The 18,076-nt window shown below is 41.8% G+C and overlaps 1 protein-coding gene across 10 annotated transcripts in view; it reads right to left on the bottom strand.

The window, feature by feature from the left end:
* The window catches only part of AKAP13 (A-kinase anchoring protein 13), a 210,074-nt gene that overhangs the window by 153,352 nt on the left and 38,646 nt on the right, over positions 1–18,076 (bottom strand). For all 10 annotated transcript variants that reach the window (XM_068203706.1, XM_068203698.1, XM_068203700.1 and 7 more), the window contains exon 3: positions 9,180–9,276. The gene's annotated coding sequence lies outside the window, so the exon portion shown is untranslated. The remainder of the gene's footprint in view (positions 1–9,179; positions 9,277–18,076) is intronic.

Genomic DNA, 18,076 nt, shown 5'->3' with positions numbered 1-18,076 from the left:
CTGCTGAACACTGGGTCTTGTCAAAAAATCATGGGAACACTTCCTGCAGGGAGATTTTTTTACCCCTACTTATTTTACTGGTTGGCCCTTACATCAGTCACTTAAAGTGATTCCTTGGTTCACAATGTACATGTCATTCCAATTTTTCTAAGGATACAAACTTAGTTTGCAAGGAGCCATGCAGGTTTGGAAGATATTTCATTTTATCTTGTTAGGTAGTTCTTTGGCAAAAACATAGGAGAAAAACTGAGTGACAGATAAGCCTGAATGACTACTCTGTGTCAGTAAAGGACTAAATTTAGGTTTCTAGACAAGTGAATTTCTCCAACCAATAGACAGGCAGGGCAAAGCCTCTGAAAAACTTTAAAAAACCTTTAATCCAGTAAGAAGAGGAAAAACAAAAAGCAGATCATACTGGTCATAACCTAGCCAAGATACATAGGGATCCTAATACAATCAGTAAGTTGGACTACTTCAAGTGTAAAAATGAGGAGGGAAAGGAAGCTAAACAGCTAAACTTTGATTTCTCCTATTATTAGAGGGACACATCCTTCAAGCCAATGCCTGCTCTGAGCCTAGAAAGCCATTTCTATCTTTTTGGGCAGGAAGAACTTGCTGTCCCAGATACTGAAGAATGCAGTGAGAATAACTGGCCCTACTGTGAAATCAGGATCCGTCCAGACTGCACATGAACTGTCTTGAAAGCCAAACTAACAAGAACAGGTAAATATAAATCCCTTGCCCAGCTGCCACCCAACACCCTCATGGCAGCCCACAGATTCTGTTCCAGTAGCAGCTGCCTGTACTTAAAACATTTATGGTATTTCTTACAAAGAGCTAAACCAGTTTCAGTGGCTGGGAGGTTTATCACAAGCTCCATATACATCCAGACAATTACATTGCAAGGTTTCTAGAATTATATTAGGTTTTCCACCTTAGGATAACACAGTGAAATCCCTTGTATTTGCAAACTGGAACGTAGGACATGAAATGAAAATCCAGGTTCAAGTTCTTCAAAGCAACAGTGGTTTTAGACAATATAAAAATCTGCAGATGTCAGTAAAATAGAAAGCTACTGGAGAATTCTTAAAATGGGACAGACACCTTTCTGCTGTGTTGAGCACTAAAGAATTAATACAGTAAGTTTTATTAATGTCTCTTCTAGAGAACTTCTGTGTTATTTCACACAAAATTTCATGGATGAGGACAAATGACTGCTCTTCATTTCTCTGGGTATGGTAATATATGTCAGGGAAAGAAAGGAAAAATAATAATTTATTTGCTTTACTGTGGTTCCCAAAACCTCATCCAGAATTAGGGCCCAATTGGTTACATGCTGTAAAAATGTCAATGCAAACGAAGCTTCTGCCCTGAAGAGTTTACAAATAAGCACAGGCAGCAGGAAGGGATACAATCCCCTCGTGCCAAAGCAATAAACCCTCTTCTCATCCACTGCCCCCAGCTACCACTAATTTGGCCATAATTAGGTGGCTTATTTCTTCTAGGCATTGCAGGCAAAGTGTGTATCATGAGGACAAATCTGACAGGGAGGTCAGTGCTCCTCCAGGCCAACCCATCCCCCGTACAGTCTGTAGGGCTGAAGGACTCTGAACACCATGAATGCCAAAATGCCTTTTCCATTTTCCCATCACACTCTGGTCAGGATTGCTCTTTTTGGCAGTGGGCTAAATCAAATGCTGGTTTCACTGCCCAGCTTCTGTGAGCTCCCCAGCATCCACTCCTGGCTGCCTGGCTCCATATGAAGAGCATTTAAGAAAGAAAACACTCTCATGTAATAAAGTGCCACTCTCAAGAGCTGTCCATTAATGAATTTGTTTTAATTTTTTTTATCAGAAATAAGATCTACAGAATGGGCAGAAACAAAACAACAACTCTTGCCTGCAACAACTGAGCAGAACTGCAACAAGGAAGATGAGGGGTATTTAATCCACGTGGTACAGCTAGGAAAGCCTACCTAGCCCTTTCCCTCTCCCTCATGCACTAAAAAAACTTCAACTGTGTTTGAGTTTTTTCAAGCTTTTCAAGTTCAGTTTTTAGGTATTTTAAGTAAACTTCAGTTAGACATATATTTCATAAAGCTGAACTTTAGCTGAATCTCAGCACTTGACCTTTTCATTTATCATTTTAACATTTGATTTTTAGAAACACTGATCCTTATTTGCAAAGCTTTAGCCATGCATTCTCAGCTGTACCAAAGGAAAAAACCAAACCCCAAAGAAAACCTAACCCAATCATAAAGAACTTGTGGTTGTAGGCAAGAAAGAACAGCCAAAAAACACATGAAAAATCTGATGGTTACAGATGGCATGGAAAGCATTCCAGCAGATAAACAGAAATGCAGAGAAAGCAGGATGGCTTTCCAGCTCTAAGTATCACAGCGTTGCTGGGATGAAAACCAAAGGAAGATTTACTTTTTTTTTTTGATGCAACAGAACTTACTTTGTAAAAATTATCCTCTAACGCTGGTTTGAAGAGACTATGATTTCAAGGCTCTGGAATAACAATTCACCAGGTAGTCCAAACTACATATATCCTATAGAAATTAGGAAAGCACTACTGATGCTAGTTATCTGCAAGAGAGTAAGACAAATAGAATTTATTTTATATATTTATTTGAACAGGGGTACCAATAACCCACAGAGGGGCAACCTGCCTCAGAGGCAACCCTTTAGGCAAACAGCCCAGAAGTTGTGAAAGAGTTTAAAGAAATCCCAGGATTTCCTGGGAGCACACATTCTCCTCCCTTGCTGACCTGCATCACTTCCTTCTATATGGCTGCACAACAAAATTAAAACCAAGATTCCAAAACCACATCACTTCTCATTCAACAAAGCACAATGTCCTCAAAGGCAGTCCTGCTTCTACAAAATGTTAATTTATGAAGTACTTAGAAATATCAAGAGGATTAGGTTTCAGGCCCTACAGAGTTGCTGCTCTAAACTACACAAGATAAATAAAGATGGAGAAGTGGTAAGTGAGGGGAGCAGAGAGGAGACCAACTGCCCATATACAGAGGAATTCCTGCTGGAGCCATGATTTCATGCAAAGAGAACTAAAATAGCAATGTCTTTCACAAGTTTATTGTTCTCCCCTAGTGTCAAGGGAATTGCTAAGCTGGAATATTCCCTTTACTTCTGAGTGGTATATGACCTTTATTGTGTTGTATTACCCATCATCAGTCTCCTCATTTTTTGTTATAACACAATTCTTTGAAAAAAGGCTCTTCTTGGTTTAGTTTGGGGTTTGCTTTTGGGGTTTTTTTCTTTTTCACCTTTAGCAAAAACTCTGAAAATGGAAAGAAACAATTACTTGATGTTGCTTTTATTACTTATATTTTCTTGTGTGGTCTTTTTCATGGGTATATTCCTGCAAAGTTGAGTTACCTGCAGGAAGTTACTCTCACCTTGTGGTATTAAGCAAGACATGGGTTTGTTCACACACGCTGTTCTACAAGTTTCATTCAACACTGAATGAACACCAGAACTGACCATTCATAAAATGAATGAACTTTCTAATCAGTGTAATCAGTGTACTACTGCCCTGTCCTTAAAACCCATGTGAAAGGAGACTGAAAAAAAACCAGGACAAAACCTACAAACAGCTTTGGCAGGAAAAATAAACCCATAGTCCAGTTCTTCAAGAACGTGCATGGAGAAATTTGTATAAATAGAGTAGCTGCAATTGGAGTGACTAAAATAAACCCCAAGACAAGCACCATAATTCCAAATGCAGAACAACTTTCTCTAGAGCTGTAATAATGCATGATTTTGTGTATCTGGCCAGAAACGGGAGGCTGAAGGCATTAGGAGAATTAACCCATCCCAAATTTATTTAGCAGACACATGGGGAAATGATACCACCAGCAAAAGTCATTGACCCTGGAAAGGAGAGGAGGTGAGGAAACAAGAAACCACATCTCAAACACAAAGCACCAAACAAGTTAGCAGCATATGGCAGCATTGTGTTTAGTATCACAGCTGAGCCTAGAACTACAAAACCTCCAGATATTTGTGTACAATCACCTGAATTTATGTAACTCACTGAACAAGATGTTTTCTCAATAAATGGATTGCTTAGGAATAAAAACACATTCCTCATGCAGCATTTCCACAGGTGATACTGCTTCCCAGCTGTGTACTATCTGCAAACAAAAACATATGTTGCCATTCAACTACAGACAAAACAGGAGTTTCTTGTACAAGGGAGGGATGAAAAGGAGGTTTAGAGATGTTTTGTGCTGTTCTGGATCTACCATCACTGTCCTCCAACAGCACAGAGGTACCCCAGCAAGCCACCCTCAGGAAAAGCAGACACACAGAGATTCCTTTCACAAAAAGAAAAGAAACTTCACAACAATCTTCTCCCTCCAGAAAAAAAGTAATTTAAAGAACATATTTAAGTGCAAAATCTGCCTAAAATCTGTTGGATTTTTTCTTTACAGTGTTGGAAACCACAGTACTGTGGCACGCATGTACAAGAGCCCATCAAGCAGCAGTGGGGGAGTTGTAGAACTGAGCCACTTGCAGAGGGGCTGGAGCCTCACTGCAACACAAGCTAACAGAGCGTTACCAATTTAATTGACTGATGATTTAATAAAATGCCCTGGATATAGATTAACTCGCTTTGCTTAATGTAGCTCAGCTTCCTGGCAGCAGGAACTGGCACCACACTGTTCCTGGGCTGGGAGCTGGGCTGCCCCCACCACTTGCCTTGCCCAAACCTTTCCCATTACCCTTCCCAAAATAATGAAGTGTAACACAAAGCTAAGATACAGGCAAGCAGATACACACACATAAAAAATAAGCTTAAACCTTATCTATGCTACAGTAAGTCCCTAACTCAGCTTTGCCAGCCCTGTCTTACTCCAGAGCCAAACATCCATAGTCTCAACATTAAGTTTCTTCTTTTGGACCATTTCAATCTCATAATTGTCAAAAAGATAATCACCTGGATTACTTAATTCCTGCCCAAAGCCTGAGAAGATATGAAGCAATGTTGGGTTAACAAAAGCAGCGCTTTCCTCTTGTGATCTCTTGAAGGCAGAGATCCCTCTCAAATGTGTTTCCCTGCTCCATCCCTTCACCTATTAGTAGGTAAAAAAACAAACCTACAAAACTCAAATCACAGCAGCTATCTCTATACAGTTCATATGCCCAATTTCAAATAAAGATACTGTAAAAGTTGGAAAAACAGAGAGTAAAAAAGGATTATTAGCCAGCTCTAATTATACAAACTGATCTCATCCTCTTGTCATAAGCCTCTTTCCTGTTTCCGGAATCTATTTGTGCTACAGAAAGACCAGCCTTTTGTAAATGTCCATGGATCATCAACACAGGGTGATTAATTTCCCATTTTACAGTACACACATACTGTCGAGCAATTCACTTGTAATCCGATATAACCCTGCCCTCACTTGTAAATTTTTTCCTCTAATATATTACTAAAGGCAAACAGTACTTAAGATACCGATTTGTAAAATCCAAACAACGTTTCAAAAGGAGGCATCATGCTTCTATAATAAAATAAAAATCACAGACCACATCTTCAGCTCAAGTAGCTACATCCTAATAAAGTTAAGACCTAACAGTCGACTTGAATTAAAGAGCAGCATGTACGCAAGAGCACACATATGTTTATACTCAAATTAAGTCCTCCAACAGGTTCTGGGGCAGCTGTTTCACTTATGCACGAGACTTTTATCTCAGGCTCAATATTAACTTCCAGAAATCCTTAGCAGACATTCTTGCTGCCTCCTCAAATGAGCAAAATCCATTTTACACCTTCCTATACATTTTCTTGTTTGAATACATGTTTTGGCATTAAACTGTGGGGAAGCTCTCAGTGAGAACCAGCTCATGTTTGCAGGGGTGATTCTTGACTTTGGGGTTTAACCAGGAACTTCATGAAAATCCCCAGGTATCAAGCATCCCCAAGCATCGTGCAAGTTACTGGTTATCTTTCAAAACAGAGATGCATTATATGGGATGAGGTGAAGAATGGAGGGAGGCAAGAACAGGCTTTGGGGAGCATTCCACTCCAGTGCATAAAAGGATAAACACAGTGGAGTGCTGTCAACAGAAAGGAGATGCCTACAGCCTTACATATGCAGTAGGAGTGAGCAAAGCCTCTAACTATTGATTCCGACACTTCTTACTACAGCATGTGTCCTAAAACCTTCTCCACTGCACTATTCTCTGACTCTCAAGGCTGTGCTGTTTGAGGAACTACGCTAAGCAATGATGGTTTCAGTAAAAGAAACAACATCCCCAAGCCCTAGAGCTGAGCAGTAAGGCCCTGCTTCTTTCTGTGCTTCCCAAACCACAGCACTTGTACTGCATTCCCAAAAATACAGGCTTGCAGTAGAAAACCATCCATGATGCCCAAAACATCACACACTTTAAAGCTGACAAGTATGAAATATTTCCTAGCATTTACAAACCAGGTAGTTACCCAATGCATATTTTAATAAAGGCATGCACCAACCTTACCTCTCCACAGCACAGAGTTCTAGCCACAGGTCGAATTGGAAAAAAATGGCATCAAGACCAAGATGCAAGACATGTTTCCACTTGCATTTTGGTCTAAGAAGCTTCTGTGCCCAACATTTTAATGTGCTTTTCTTGTCTGTAGAATACATCAGACTCACTTTTCCCTTTAGGCTCCATTTTGCAAATGCTGCCACTGTGGCCCCAGGCACCAGAGACTTACTCAGGAAAAGACTGGCTAACACTCCAGAAGAAGAAAATTTCATCAGAAACTCCAGGTTTCCTACAGGAGTACCTGTGCTAACCGCACTCCCTGTGGCATTGCATGACCACATCTGACACTGCAGAATTACAAATTGTTTCTTCATAATTGTTCCTCTTCTTTCAGCTCACAAAACTATGGGAAAATGTTCTTCTCTAAACATATACTTTCGGCAGTTAGAGAACATGCTCGTTTTGCTGAAACATCCTTTCTGAGGCACAACAGGCTCAAAAAATGCTCATCATTCACTTAGCAACTGCAATGATGGAGTCACTTGGAGTGGCATTCCCTGCAAGGAAAATGAGAGCTCTGCTCCCAGGACACTGTATTGCACTGCGAATATCCCACAGGAAGTAACACCCCAAGCAACAGAAAATATTACATCCCTAGCCCAGAAAAAAGAGAACACTCATTCAAGCCTCATTTGTAAATAAATTAAAGCATCAAATAATGAAAATCCAAGTAAGCACAGTTTGTACCCAGTTCCACTACCCCACCTTCTGCACCTGACCCTTTCTGCAGCACGCTCATATGCAAAACCACCCATTTTGCAGACACCTAAAATTGTTTCTTTCCACTGCCTTTACAAAGTGACCTTGAAGGCTGGTCCCTCAGGAAATGAATGGGTTAAGTGCCCACAGGTCCCAGCCTCCCCAGTAAATCATTTATTACCCCAGCTCAGGGACAAGTAGCTCTGCAGAAGCGAGAGCCCACGCTGTGCAGCTGTTCCCAGCCAGGCAACTCTCCACAATTATGTTATAACACAGGATTAAGCTCGGGGAGTGGAAATCCGTCCCTTCATTGCTGATGGCTTTTTTCTTTTTTTCAAGTTATGCAGCTATTTTAAATGTTACAGAGCTCATTAACATGACGTTCATTAAGCAGTAACCACTTTATGAATGAAATGAAAAGACTGTCATTATAAGCACAATTATGGAAATACTAGACCAGCAGGTAGAAAAAGGAAAGGGTTTGAGAATGCTGCTCCTGAACTCCAAATTAGCCTTTCTTTTTTTCCCAGATCCTTCAGAGGAGGCACACCCAGAAATCAGACGTGAGGCAGAGGCTGGTTCCCAGGCAGGGCTTCAGGTGAGAAGCTCTTGCTACCTGTGCTGGGCCTCCCCAGAGATTTCACTGCTGTAGCTGAGTGTAAAAAGTCATCCCCTTGGTCACCCCCAGAAAGGGTCTGGAATCTTCCTCAGCAGTGAGCACAGCTTGCTGCAACTCACCACGCTCCCCAAATTAGCAGAAAGTTAAGAAATACTATGACAAATCAAGCCACAAATCACTTCTCTGCAGCTGGTGTCGTGCATTCCTCCTTTAAACATGATGAACTTGGAGGACAGCTCTCAGCAAGCCACTTATTCATTCCTGATAAAGCAGGTTCCATTCATAATCATGCCAAGGACTTAATTTCTTTCTCAAGGTCTGAAAATAGGTATAATTCCACCGCTCAACCCCACTGAAAAAAGGAAAACCCAAATTATTACAATACATACTTGTCTCTCTACAAGTAACAACAGTTTATGATTAATCCACCCAGCTGTTGCCACAGCTCAGTAACACCAAACGATTTGGACTCAGTCTCGTTAAAGCACTGGTCTTGTAGTCAAGACCATGGAAAATACAAGGCACTGCAGAAGGTAAACAGGTTAGGGACAGTGGGAGGAGAAAAGAGACAGCTTGCTGTGGTTTTCCTCCCTTCCTCCCTTGACAGAGCTCGCACATGGCAAGCACCCATTTCCAGGCAAGACTCTGGCAGTTTCTTTGCTTCAGGCTAACAGTTTTTGCACATTCAAGTCTTTTTGGAGAGAAAGGGTGTAACTCCATGAGTCAAAACAGCTCCTGTCAGCATTGGAATAACCATATACTCGCTTTTAGGCCAGATCCATGCCGTGATCTGGTTCACCACACCAAGAAGCTGGTGTTAGCTGAACAACAAACCCAGAAGCCTCAACACCGCGACTGCTCCAGGGCAGACAGACTGACAGCCGCTGTGCCGACTGGGAGGCACCTCAGCTCTGATCCCGGCCGACTCCTGTGGAAATCCTGGGGCTGTAACCATATGCCTGCCTGCCCCAGGGACATAAAAGCTCTATCTTAAAATATTAGGGAAAAACAGCTGATGTTTTAAGTGTTAAGTGCTATTTTATACTGTGGCATCTGGCTGATACAGAAGACAACACCACATATCCTTTTTCTAACCCCACCACAAAGAGACTGCATTTTATGGCAAAATATCTTGTTGAATTTGTTTTTATCATTGAAATCGCTCTGATATCAGCATGCCCTCCCCTCCTGTCAAGGCTAAGTTTGACAAATGGCTTGACAACGGGCAAACCCATTCTCCCAAACCCCTCATCTCAATCCTGGTGTATACCTAAAAGAGTTGCCAAAACACTTAACCTTACTTTAACTGCATGAAGCAGTACAGGTGGCTCCAAGATGTTCCTCAGGTTGTTCCCACACCGAGCAGGGAGAAGTAGGGCAGGTCACAACACTCAGCTCCTAGAAGGGGGAAGAAGAAGAAAGAATCACCAGGTGCAAGGGTCAGCATGGCTGAGAGACGTCCCAACACCCAAACTGGCACTGCAACACCTTCACCAAGGGGGATGGAAACCATCCTCTCCCTTGTTAGCCATGTGGGAGGCATGTGTTGCTTCCTGCAGCAGTCCCATGTGGTTCCATGAGCACACACAGGACAATGGGCACATTATAGATAGGGCTATTTATAGACACACGTGGGCATCTGGCACCACCTAAGAATAACTGTGCTGCTGAGTTATATTTGCTGCTGTCCTGCTATTTGGTTTATCCCCAAAGCTGTTGATCTGCTGTCCATCACCATATCCCAAACAACTAAGCTGGCCTTAAGTCCTTTGCATCCATCAACACAGCCTCTCCATCAAATTGTTTGTGGACTCCATTATACCAAGGTGTTTTAACAAGAACAAAGGTAGATGATGGCAGATGGTGACCAGCAGATGAAGCCCAAATCTACCAGGACGTCTCTGCCAAACCCTTCGGTGCTGCCTGCAATTTTCCACAGGCTGATTCCCTGCTCTGGGGCAAAATCTACTCAGTAGATTCATCCATAGGGATGGTCTCCAAAGCATACCTAGAAAGAGCAGTTAAAGTGAATCAAAAGGTGAAAAAGCCAAGGTTGGGCTATAGTTTGTTAAATGCAGTGTGGGAGATTTTATTAGCTAAGTCAAAGTTATCAGGGTATCTCAAACCATCATTTGGTTACCATACCAGGAAAGGTTGTGGCAGCACACAACCACCACCAAACACAAGGACAACACACCAACTGCCTCCTCCTGTTCTACCAGAGACACACTCTGCCCCTGCACTCTCCCTGCTGGGAAAACATCCATAATCTGGGAATCTCACAGACTGAGCCAACCTACCAACCTCAAAGTGCAATTACGAGCACAGAAGTAACAATGGCAAAACTAGTTACCAGCTGGGAAATCAATTGTACTGTGTGAATTAGCTGGGGAAAGTACAGGACTGGAAGGTGAGGCACTGCACAACAAATCTCACTCCATCTACACAAGAACTGCATCACCTGAATACCTCAATGTTGGTTTTACACAATGTTTTTTCTTAAGATTAACAACTAAAAGTCTCTTTTATCCATTCTGCTGAGAAACAAGGAGAGTATTTTGCAAGGCACTACAGGGAACTGTGCTTCATTACAAATATGTTCATTTAGATATAGACCAAAGAAGAAAACCAGAAAAAATTTCATCCTCTTAAAGTATGAGGATTGTGCATGAATTCCTTCATTGCCATGTCACACATTTCTGAATTACATTCTTATGCCAAACTACTGGAGCTGAAAGTGGAATTACCTGAACTCTTAAATCCCAGTTAAGAGCGTACAAACACTCTTTGGATTCATTAACCAGTAAAAACCACCCTCGCAGTCACAAACAAGCAGACTGGAACTTTCCTCTGGCATTTTTGTAGTGTTATTTTCAGGACCTCAATTTAGAAGATGGTTACTGTTTGATAAAGCAATGATTAACTATTTGCCATCCTGTGTTGATCTCCAAGGAACAGCTCTTTCCAAGGCACATACAACAACAATACAGTGGTTTCACTCGTTTCTGAGACACTGATAACTTGGCTTTTAAGAGTCTATTTGTATATTTTGGCAGAGAAAGCAAGGTTTGCTGCTATCCCTTTGAACCAACAAGGACTGTGGGTATGGCATACGTTGCCAGGGTAGAGAGTGAGCATGCTGTGAATCACTGCAGGTTTTTCCTCATCTCCACTAAGGAATGAGGGTGTGTGTATGGAAAGCTCACTTGGATGCTCAGGACCTGGAAAGTATTAGCAACTGGAGAAAATAAACTGGCCCAGCAATGAAAAACTAACATAGATCATAAAATTCTTTCTCACACTTTGTTGTCTGGTTTTATTCTGTGGGAGTTTTTAAATTGCTACAAGAAGGAGAAAGTAACATTAAAAAGTCTTGTATATTTTAGTTCTGTATGTAAAGAGCCTGCACAATCAGTAAGGTTGTCGGCAAAGTACTAATCCCCCAAAGAACTGATTTCTGCTTCCCATGAAATCGTTATGGGACAACTCCTGCATGCCTAAGCACACCCATTTCAGAAGGATTTCCCCATGGGGATTCCTTCTCCTCCTCCTCCTTTACTAGGAAATCATTACCAAGTGCTGACGAACACTGACATAGCTCCTATTTTCTGAATCTTAAAAAGATGGGTTTAAAATTTATGTTTCATGGGCGAGCTCATGCTGCTTTACAAATGAAAAACTGCTCAGTATTATCACAAAAAAATTATGACATACAGTAGCTTTATAAAAAGCAATTTGGTTTCTACATGGCTCTGTAAATATTCCAAACAACCTCTAACTCTGAATAATTTCTCCCCTAAAAGGGCCTACAGTCATGATACCCCACAGTGCTCACTAAAGTAAATGAGAATGTAAACAAGAGTCCTTTTGACACCTGCCTTTACACGTCCTATTTTGCTTGAGTTTAGTAAAAAAGGGGGGAAATCCCATCTCTTTTGTTAGGACACAATTATTTGATAGCAGACTGCTTACGGTCTTGCTCCCTCCCCACTGAGACAGCAAAAGCAGAAACTACCCAGGCCACTGATTAATTACTGTAACACTCTTTATCAAGAGAGAGGAAAAGAGAATTTAAGGACAGTGTTACAGCTACTTACAATTTTAAGAAGATAACATTAACTGACCCTGTGGATTATATATGCAATTGTTGTAAGAGATGAGTCGTTTTACCAAAAAAGCTCAATAGTTTAGAGGTGATCTGCATCTGATACATCCTCAAGAGGCAGAGGAGAAAAGCATCAAAAGATAGTCTTGTTATATTTCTAAATTAAATGAATGACAGTGAATAACACAGACAAAAAATAAATTGTTCTGTGTTGATAATCTATTTGAGAGGAATCAGTTGGGACTCTTAAACATGCTTGGTAGAGTCCCAACACGTGGACCTCAGGGTTTCCAGTTACTTTGCTGATTCCTCCCCAGCAAACTCCCACCCTTCCCAAATACTCACCAGTGTCCAGCACAGAGGAAACCACTCCTCCAATTTGCTCTTTTTAACCTGCACCCAAACCCATTTTATTTTTCTGAGAAGCATTCCATGTTTTGTTGTTCTGCCATCTGAGCACTTTGACATGTCGAACAAGTTATCTCCCCATCTGGTTGTAATTGCCATTGCAAAACTTTCAACAAATTCAAAAAGCTGCACTAAGAGGAGAAAAATAATGGTCTAGGAGATGGACAGCTGATTATTTGGGATTATTTGATACAGCTGGAACCTTTTCATAGACAAGACACCAAGCACAGCTAGTCTTCAGCACCCAAACAAACCTCTGGGGTTTTTCTGACTTTTGGCTGTTGTCTGCTATAAAACCTCCTCAAAATTTCATATCAAATGCTGTCAAGGAAAACATTGCTTCTCCTCCTCATCTCCCAAATTGCTGGGTGTACAACTGTGTGCTGCTGCAATCTTTTGCTCTAAATACACAGCCTATACTTGCATACCATAATATTCTCACTACAGGACATCCTTTTCCTGCTTCTACCACATCTCCCAGGAGAGACTGGCTCACGAGACCTTTCCAGAAGTTTGGCTGATGGTCAGAACTGTATTTCCTAATTCCTTAGGGAAGGGAATCTGGACACACTCCTTGGACAACCAGAGGATCACACCCAGCCAGCATGGGTTTAGGAAAGGCAGGTCCTGCTTGACTAACCTGATCTCCTCCTATGACAAGGTGACCCGTTTAGTAGATGAAGGGAAGGGTGCAGATGTTGTCTGCCTAGACTTTAGAAAGCCTTTTACACCTTGTTTCACAGCATTCGCCTGGAGAAACTGGCTGCTCAGGGCTTGGATGGGTGAATGATTCTGCTGCTTACTGGATTAAAAACTGTCGGGATGGCTGGGCCCAGCACGTGGCAGTCAATGGAGGGAAATCCAGTTGGCAGCCAGGTCACAACTGGTGTTTTCCAGGGCTCGGTACTGGGGCCAGTCCTGTTTAAAGCTTTAAATTGGATGAGGGGATCGAGGGCATTCTCAGTCAGTTTGTAGATGACACCAAGTTGGGCAGGAATGTTGATCTGCTGGAGGGCAGGAAGGCTCTGCAGAGGGATCTGGAAATGCTGGACCAAGGAGCCAGGTGGGGGTCAGCCTCTTCTCCAGTGTAACAACAGACAGGACAAGAGGAAACTGCTTCAAGTTGTGCCAAGGGAGGCTTAGATTGCACATGAGGAAATATTTCTTCACCAAAGGTTGGTAAGCCACTGGAACATCTGCCCAAGGAATTGGTGGAGTCACCATCCCTGGAGGCATTTAAAAGATGTGCAGAAGTGGCACTTAGGGACATGGTTCAGTGGAGGTCATAGTAGAGCTGGGTAATGGTTGGACTTGATGACCTTAAAGGTCTTTTCCAAGCTATACAATTCTATGATCCTATTTAAATGGAAGAAAAAAAAACATTATTTGCCTAAAATCTGCATTGCTTTGGACAAGTGTAAATACAGTGTGATCTTCTAGCCATTGCATCAAGCTGCATTTGTACCATAAAGAGTGGAGGGCAGATTGCAGCTCATCACATTTTGACATACACAAAACATTCCATTGGAAGTAAATGATGGGTTTTGTTTAAAGAGCAGCATCTGACTTGGCATACTGGATGAAGAAAAGCCAAGAATTTTAAAACAATAGAAAGTAAAACATATCCATATTTCACATGTCTCTACACATTGCAGAGCAAGCAATAATACTAAGATGTTAATTGCAGTCCCATCAATCCTGTTTAACAAAAGATGGACGATAAATATTCTTTCATATACACAAGGTTAACTTTTGAAACCCAAACTCTTTTGACAGTATTGCACTTTTCTGCTCACTCTAGCCCTGGACAGACACAAATTTTCTCTCTAGAACTTGGAGACCTGCATAAAACTGGAAGAAGTTTGAATTTTTGAAGAAGTTGTTTGAAGTTTTTTTAATTCCACTAGCAATCACAACAAAGCAGCAAAACAAAGAGACCTATGATGCTTTATGGCTCTCTCCCTTGCCTCTGGACAGCAACCTGGGCTCATAGACACCTCTTGGACAATAACACACAGCAACCTGTTTCCCCAGGAGAAGATGAGGTGACACGGGGACTTTGCAAGCAGTGAAAACCCCATCACCTCTAAGAGCATGGTCCTGCACAAGTGCTCTTCAAAGGTACACAAGGCCTCAGTCTTCAAAATTGAACAAAAGAAAAACTGGAAAGAATAATGCTTTTGTTACCCATTCGTTTTTACTAATAAAAGCAGGACTTGGTCCTGAAATTTGTTCTTCTTTAAACGGCAGCCTGTCACCATGTTCACCCTAAATAGCAACTGCTTCTTTGCAGACAGCCTTGTTAAACCACATCAGGATTGAGATAAGGACTTCAAACTGTTTCCACAAGTTTCCTTCAACTGTTTCCATCATGGCTGTCTGTGGGAGATATTAAAACTTAACTTGCAGACAGTTTAAAATCTGTGCAAGGGTTTAGCACTTCATTGAACCACCATGGCAAGACCACTACTCTCCTTCCTACTGGGAACCAGTATCAGACCGATTAGCTAAAAAACAAAGCAAACAGCAGCAAGCTGCAATAACATCTCAAGCCCTCAGACACTTCTAAAACAATATTTAAAAAAAAACTTGTAATTCTGCAACAGTTCTTCTCCTTCCTCTCTCCTCCACCATGATATTCAGGTGACAGTCTCAATGAGTTGTGCCTCTTGCTAGAACGGGGCAAAGCCCAAAACAAACCCCCTTCAGAAGACCAGGAAACAGAGGAAACATGAACAGCAAAGGCAAGGACTACTTCAGCATGGCCATCATCAAGAGCTACCAACACAATGCCTCAAAGGCACAGGAAAATGCCACTCAACCACAGCTCCCCACTTAAAAGAATGGGCCTATTTTCTCTGAAATACTGGGTGCAGGTTGTGACAGGACATGCCAGACATTTCCTGGGAAGATGACATGTCACCCCCAGAACAGGATATGGACCCTGACAGAAGGCAGAGTGGTTTGAAACAAGATTCATGTGAAAATTTCAGTTTGAAGGCTTGTCTGGTCCATCACCCTGCGCAAAGCTAGGCCATGATATCAAGGTTATGAAATTATCCCCATGCTTTCATGGTTCAAAACCGTCCCAGTCAATGTGGCCTGTTTCTCAGTTCTTGTATGTCAAATTGAGCTAAATAAGGTAATTGAGCTCCATCACCACAGAAGGAAATCAAACTCATCATCAGTGCAAGGCATTCCTGCTCCAGCCATGAAGCCTACAAAATTCACTTGTTTAATCTGACTTTCTCCATGTACAAAACCGATTTTCTTCTTCATTTCCACACAGTTTACAAAAACACTCAATAAAATAAAGGAAATAAATTTTTACTGTACTTAGAAGCCTTGTAACAAGGATGGGAACATGTACATGCTGAAACCAAACACCAGCATATAACACACACTGACGCATTAATACAAGGTTTTCTCCTACGTGTTAAGGAGGTATCTTGGTATAAAATACAAAGAACAAATCCATATTCTTTTCTCCCACTGCAGCTCCTGCTGAGCCCAAGGTCCCTCTGTGCTGAAGCCCATGGTTGCAGCAAGAATCCCTCTGCTACAATGATAAACAGAGAAATGCTTGGAGGGGACACAAAGGGACAGAAAATGACACAACTTGCCCAAAGCTTTAGAGATGGCTGCCAGCACAGCCTGCAATATGGATGTTATCACCTCTTCACCCAAGCAGCAGTGACAGTTCCCCTTTCTTCAAAAGCTGTCTCCATCCCCACCCGTGGCTGCCTGGCTCTGCCAAGCAACCGTGACATTAAGTCACTTCACTGCTCAAATCAACATGTCACTGGAGCTACCCAGCACTTAATTATATGAATTAGGAGATCTGTGTAATGGTCCTAAACCAGTAATGAAAGAGAAGGTTTAATGATGCAACAAAAACCTGCAACACAGCACTCAGAGTACGGGTGGGTTACACAACAGCTCAAACTATTCAGCGTTTAGGCTGCAGACTTGCATAGTGCAAGTCCCATTTTCCCAGAGCCATCATCTGACTCCAAGCACTTGAGATCCACTCAAACACACCCTTCCTGCCTTGCACCAAAAGCTCAAGGATGAAGGTGAGGCTCAGTTTTTGAGCAGCAGTCATCCACATCCAGGAGAAGAGATGCCCAAAGCAAAGTCAGCCCTTTTCCCAAACTCAGATTCAAACTCAAAAAGATTCATCTGAAGCCTGTCCTACCAACCACTTGTATGTCACAAGTAATGCTCGTTCCTCCCTGCATTAACACTCCATAGCACAGAGATGACATAACTCCAGTGAAACCTGTTCAGTTGACAGCTGGAGTGACTTTTGCATTGTGCCATGTGAGTTAACTCCCAGCTGCAGCCTCGTTTAAGGAAGTATTATGAGCACAGCTTTAACAGAGATATCACCCATGAACTGACAGCAAATAAGGTAATTTAGGTATTTGATGAGCACTCAGCATGAACTGTTCATATGGAAGAGTGCTCCTACCTCAAGATTTCTGAATAGAGCTTATTACTACATAAGCTCAAATACTTCCAGATAGTATTGATTTCTATTCATAGCACTTATATAGCTTAAGGGAGAAACCATTTGGTTTGAAATATTCTTTTAAAATCTATTGACCTTTCATGTCAATAAACACAATACCAAATTGCAGCTTAGCAGGCTTATTTTACCTTTTTTTTTTTTTTTCTTGGTAAAGTGCTCAGATGAAAACCACTATAGTCTGAGAAGTATTATTTAGATTTCAAAAAGCAGTTAAGTGCCATGGCCAATCCATATGTTCAATATCAAGGGGCTCATAAGAAAATTGACAGGACCAAAACCGCAATGGGGAAGGAAGAATGATAGCATCAGCTGGGAAGCTGCTTACCAATATTTGCACATGCTTGTTGAAACAAAAGCCTCAAGAAGAGATGTTGTGCCTTATCTAGAAACCCGTTAAAATGTCACTAGTATGTCACTATTCTGTATAGAAAAATGCCATACTCATATTCCTCTGCACCTGTAAAAAACACTATTAATTCTATTAAAATCCACAATGGCAACTGTTCATCTCCATGTGTTACCATTCCTGCTCACTTTTGCCAAGGCAGAAGGAAGCACGGGGTGCTGTTACAAGCCATTTGCAGCTGCAACAGATATGCATTTCGTACATCAAGGCAGATGGCTGGAAACAAGCAGCATGCGACCACAGAGCATCTTTTACCCTGCAAACCCTTCAGCAGGTTGCCAGATTTGCTTTCATATAGCTCAACTTCTCTTTTCCCTCACTCTAAACAAAAAAACTGTTTTCATTCAGCTGCCAGTTTTTTCCCCCCTTTACAAATGCAGACACCTGCAACAAATTCCTCTTTAAGGAGGCAGATCACAGCAAGGCAATGTATTATGAGTAGAAAAGCAAGGGACATTATCAAATAGCATTAGCACATGGCACAAATTTTCTCAGTGCCCAAAGAGCCCAGGGCATGTAACTCCAAGGGTATGCCAGGGGACGAAGCAAGCTTTTGCCACTAGCAAAAAAATTCCTGAAACAAGTCAGCAAACGCTCATACAACCTCTGTCTCAAAGTCTGACATCAAATACAACCTGAGATTACCTGAGCCTGTTACTGGCTCTGCATTGACACAGAAAATTGAAATCCTGGAGGTGCCTGCATCCTCTATGTGTTTCACACATGGGCTAGAGGTGGCCACACT

The sequence above is a fragment of the Anomalospiza imberbis genome, chromosome 13 (genome assembly GCF_031753505.1).
Source record: "Anomalospiza imberbis isolate Cuckoo-Finch-1a 21T00152 chromosome 13, ASM3175350v1, whole genome shotgun sequence".
NCBI classification, from domain to species: Eukaryota; Metazoa; Chordata; class Aves; order Passeriformes; family Viduidae; genus Anomalospiza; species Anomalospiza imberbis.
Note: the sequence above shows the minus strand (reverse complement) of the source record. Positions and strands in the feature narration are given on the sequence as shown.